This window comes from Echinops telfairi, unplaced genomic scaffold (genome assembly GCF_000313985.2).
Source record: "Echinops telfairi isolate 266 unplaced genomic scaffold, ASM31398v2 ScPeMD7_7400;HRSCAF=8409, whole genome shotgun sequence".
In the NCBI taxonomy this organism is placed as follows: domain Eukaryota; kingdom Metazoa; phylum Chordata; class Mammalia; order Afrosoricida; family Tenrecidae; genus Echinops; species Echinops telfairi.
Window position 1 is genome coordinate 18312589 of NW_022111300.1, and position 5713 is coordinate 18318301.

The 5713-nt window shown below is 39.4% G+C and overlaps 1 pseudogene; it reads left to right on the forward strand.

The window, feature by feature from the left end:
• The first annotated feature begins 1494 nt into the window (after positions 1 to 1494).
• LOC101655746 lies at positions 1495 to 2538 on the forward strand (annotated as a pseudogene).
• Positions 2539 to 5713: the final 3175 nt, after the last annotated feature.

Genomic DNA, 5713 nt, shown 5'->3' on the forward strand with positions numbered 1-5713 from the left:
GCCACTCACACCACTGGTCCTGCAGGGCTCATCCTTCCTGGATTCCTCCCCCCACTATCATGATCCCAATTCTACCTTGCAAACCTGGTTAGACCAGGTTAGACCAGAGGATGCACAGCGGTACAGATGGGAACTGGAAACACAGGGAATCCAGGACAGATGAAACCCTCAGGACCAGGGGTGAGAGTGGCAATACTGGGAGGGAAGAGGGAAGGGGAAACTGATTACAAGGATCTACATATAACCTTCTCCCTGGGGGATGGGCAACAGAAAAGTGGGTGAAGGGAGATGCTGGGCAGTGTAAGATAAAATAAAATAATAATTTATAAATTATCAAGGGTTCATGAGGGATGGGGGAGCATGTAGAGAGGAGGGGGAAATGAGGAGCTGATTCCAGGACCCCAAGCAGCATGCGAGAGTTTTGAGAACGATGAGGGCAATGGATGTATAAGTGTGCTTTACACAATTGATGTATGTGTGGACTGTGATAAGAGATGTATGAGCCCCAATAAAATTATTAAAAATGTGTTTTTGATATATGGAGAAGCTCGTTATATATAAATAGACGTTTGTTAGGTCTGTTCCTAGTTTACCTATAAGCTAACTTCTAAGCTCCTCTTACCTAGAAGTAGGCATCTCACTCAGAAGTTCACCTCCTCTAATTTGACTCTGATAACAGAGCCTCCACATGTCCAGCTCCAGGACCAATGAATTCAACGTGGGTGGCACCCTCTCCCATGAGAACAGTACCCCCTGGAGTTGGTAGTGCAGTGGTACTAACTGAGCACCTCCTCCCCTTTGTGCCAAAATTGTTTATCAGTCTCATCTCGACCTTGCTTGCTTTCCATCACCTTTATTTTCCATTTCTTCAAACTCCCACAGACCAAGGGAATCTCTGCTGATTCCTGACACTTTTGAGGACTCTTGTGACCTACGTTACTACCACTCAGGTCATCCAAACCCTCGGTGACTGCCCAGGACTCCCTCTGACACAATGAGAACCCCAGGAATCTCAGTGCTGCCCTTCCAGTTCTTTACAAATATGATGTGGAAATCTAGACACGTGTTTAGTTATCAGATGTCGCATTGGCCATTTTATATTCAAATTGTTGCACCCAGCTAGCTTTGGAAACAGACTGATGACCAAAGAGAGTCTCATGATAGTGTCATGTATTAGGAAGTGCCAGGCTCCAAGCTTCCGAGTGAGATTTTCCAGGTACCACAACAGATTATAAGGTAAACTAATAGATCTGCTTTTTGGCTACATAAGTATTTAAAACCAGGATTATTTCAAATTCACTTACTAAAGAAATTAGATGAATCATCACAATTAATTTGTCAAGCACAGACAGCCATCTGCCTCAAGCGAGATGACAAATTTTCTAATAAATTGAATAAACATTAGAGTAAGGCAGAAGCCCGTCCTGGTGCAGCCGCTGCAGGTGAGTGTGACGGAGTGTGTACAGAAATCTCGTGGGACTACTTCATAAAGCTATGATTGTACAAAGAGTGATGTTGAATTCCCGACCTGGAAAAAATGGTAATCTGGTGGCAGAGAATTTCCGAGTGGAAGAAGTCAAGTTACCAGATCCCATCACTGAAGGCCAAGTACAAGTGAAAACTCTTTCTCTCTCTATGGACCCTTACATGCATTGCAGAATGAACGAAGACACTGGCCGTGATTACCTAACACCCAGGCAGCTGTCTCAAGTGGTTGATGGAAGAAGAACTGGAATTATCGAAGAAAGCAGACACATACAACTTACTAAAGGCGATTTTGTGACTTCGTTCTATTGGCCCTGACAAACCAAGGCTATTCTGAATGGAAATCTCCTTGAGAAGATAGACCCAAAACTTATGGATGGGCACCTTTCCTACCTTCTTGGAGGGATAGGAATGCCTGGGTTGTCTTCCTTGATCAGGGTACAAGAAAAAGGCTGGGTCCAATCAGAGAATGGTTGTCAGTGGGGCTGCTGGTGTTTGTGGGTCTTACGCAGAGCAGATTGGCCATTTGCTGGGCTTTGCCTGAGTGGTGGGAATTTGCAGGACACCTGAGAAGTGCCTCTTTTTGACCTCAGAACTAGGCTTTGATGGAGCAATTAATTATAAAAAGGGGAGCATGGCAGAACAACTACAGGAGCTGTGCCCCGCCAGAGTGGCTATCTACTTTGACAACATTGGGGGAGACATCACTGAAACAGTGATATATCAGATGAATCGAACAGCCACATCATCCCGTGTGGTCAGATTTCCCAGTACAACAAGGATGTGCCTTATCCTCCCCCACTGGCCTCTGATGTAGAAGCAATCCGGAAAGAAAACAACATCACAAGGGAAAGATTTATGGTGTCAAATTACAAGGACAGGTCTGAGCCTGGCATTCTGCAGCCGAGACAATGGTTTAAAGAAGGCAAAATAAAGATCAAAGAAACTATACTACACAGATTGGAAAACAAGGGAGCTGCATTCCAGGATTTGGTGACAGGAGGTAACATTGGAAAGCAGATAGTTTGCATTTCAGAAGAATTCACATTGTAGCCCCTGGAAGAGCAGTCATCCAGGAAGTCACACTGATTTCTCCCCATTTTGTACAGTTACCAAACAAACACACCCCATTTTAAATTTAGTGTGGATAATTCTGAATTTAAATAGTAGCACAGGTTATGGGGCCATAGGCTTAAATCAATGTGGGGTTTTTTTCTTTGCTAAAACTACTATTTCAAAAAAATAAATAAATAAAACTACTATTTCAAAATTTTTATTAGATATCCTAAAGCCACTATAGATTTGATGCAACTTTTTATGAATCTTATAAAATGGGACGTAAGAAATTATTTTTTAATTTGGAATAATAGAATGCTTAAGATAGAACTTTTTAGTTCAGATCTTTTTCTATAACGCTAATATTAAAATTGAACATTTTTGTAGCAGTAAGTGTCAAGCTTATCTGAATAGCCCTAGCCCTCCTAGGGAAGTCAATCTTGGCAGAATTTCAAAATTGCCAAACAAGGTCATTCTTTCTTTCTGAAATTTGTCTGGATCTTCCAGCTGTTGAATCACATAATTTGTACTTCCCCATTAAATGGGATTTACCCTCTGATTAGTAAAGCAAAAAATTTGAATAAACACTAATTTGTTTATTTGTTTATATGACTACTATGGGGTTAGCAAAATGGTCTGTTTCACAGCATGAAAAATTAAGATTTAGCTTATTTAGTTATGGGTTATTGATATTACATATTAAATTAAATGGAGGATCCATTGTTCTCAAACTAAAAATGTCATGTCTTTAGTAAAAATAAAGCCATTGAATATAGTCTGAAAAACTGATAACTGAAAATCATAATGTGTAAGTGGTCTTCAGTTACTTTAATAGGGAGCCCGCATCCAATTTAAAATAATGCTGGTCCTCTCTACACCCCTATTTTGAAATTTCCTTTCTTACATTATAGAAATTTTATTTTTAATAGGGTACATTTTCATTAAGACTTCATATTGTATGCCCTTAATACACATTCCTACTATTTGCAACACCTTCTCAAGATTCCAGAAAAGAAACGTTAAATTATGTGTATAGTTTTCTCATCATTTACAATTGGGGAGATTATTTTGCATAAATAATCTCAGTCTCAGAAAAGACACTTCATACAAATATAACTGACATTTAAAATGTAATGAAAAAGGAGAAATATCGTTGAGTCTGCCTTATATATCCCTAAGTAATCAGAAACTGGCTCTGAATTAATATTCATGAGGAAAAAGTCCTTTGTAATATACAAGTCCTTTTCCTGCTTCTTCAAAATCCAACTCAGGCTAGTCCTCTCCTTTCTGATATATATTTCCCTATTTCCTGAAACCTCATGAACTACCACATCCACAGATGTAGAATGATTTTTGCAAACGGAGCCAATTATAATTCAAATTGCTTTATCTAAAGCTCTACCTCAAATTCCCCAGTGTCCACTCAAATGAAAAGCTAAAAAGGACTGGCCCCCACTGTATACAATTTCCATTCTGAAGGTTTAATTGACCCTTGTACCAGCCCTTATAATACTCCTGTTACTGCGGTTTAAAAGAAAATAGGGCTGCATGAAATTCATCAATCAAATCCTTCAAAAGATGAAAAAGAAATCACAGGATCAACATTAATAGTAGGAGACTTCAATAAAGCACCCTCTGAGAAAGACAAATCAGTGGGAAAGAAGCTCAACCAGGAGGCTACAGAACTAAAATCTACAATTAAACAACTCGACATGATAGACATATTCAGAGCTCTCTACCCAATGGCAAAAAAAAAAAAAAAAGAAAGAAATTCACATTCTTTTAAAGTGCACATGGCACACATTTGACCACATGCTGGGGCAGAAGTTATGCTTGAGTAAATTCAAACAAGTCACCCAGACTTCCTTCTCTGACCACTCCACCACAAAGCTGGAAATCAACAAAAAGACCAAAGAAACAAAGGCAAACACTTGGAGGACAAATAACTTTCCTCTTCAAAATGAATGGGTACTGGCCCAAATCAGAGATGAAATTAAGAAATTTCTAGAAACTAATGAGAATGAGAACCAACATACTGAAACCGATGGGGTATGGCAAACGCAGTTATCACAGGATGTCTGATAATGATAAATGCACATGTGAAGAAGGAAGAGAAACTTATGGTCTATCACAAAACCTTCAGCAGTTGGAACAGAGTCAACAGAACAATCCTAATAGCAAAAGAGAAGAAATGATAAAAATCAGGATGGAGATAAACAATTGGGAAAACAAGAAAACAATGCAAAAAATAAACACAGTAAAAACTGGTTTTTTGAAAGGATTAACAGAATCAATAAACTCTTGGCAAACCTAACAAAACATAGGAAGGAGCAGACATCAATATCCAGAATGAGGGATGAAACAGGAGGAATTAACAGACCCTACTGAAATTAAAAGACTAATTACACCGTACTATGAAGGTCTGTACTCCAATGAATATACCAACTTGGAAGACATTGACAAATACTTGGAAAAAACAAGCCCTCCTCAGATTATTGCATATAGATGTCAGGAACCTGAACAGACCCATAGTAAAAACAAACAAATAAATAAGATTATCAAGGAACTACCAACTTTAAGAAGTCCTGGCCCAGATGGTTTCACAGGAAAATTCTAGCAAGCATTCAGGAAACAGTTGAACCCAATTCTACACAAGCTCTTCCAGAACATAGAAAAGAACAGTAAACTCCCAAGCACATTCTAAGAAGCTAGCATAACACTGATACCAAAACCAGGCGAGGATCCCACAGTAGAGAACTACAGACTGATATCACTAATGAATATTGATGCAAACACCCTCAACAAAATTTGGCCAATAGAATACAAAGGTATATAAAATGAATAATTCATCATGATTACATGGAATCCATACTCTCTTTGCTCCACATTCCTGATCACAAGCCAGATGGAGCTATGCTGATTGAGCCAGGGCCCTGGAGCTAGAGGAGCCACGTGGAGACCCATGCCAGTGCTGAGATGCTTCCACCATTATTAGATCCATATGATTTTCCACCCACTGGCCTGTGATCTTCCTACATTCGGCATCATTATATGTGTTGCATAAGCCTGAAGTGCAATTTATAGACAAAGTGGAGACCCCAAACCCACCTGTAAGATAATTGGACAATCCCTCACAGAAGGGCCACATGGAAGGGATGATATATCTAGGGTG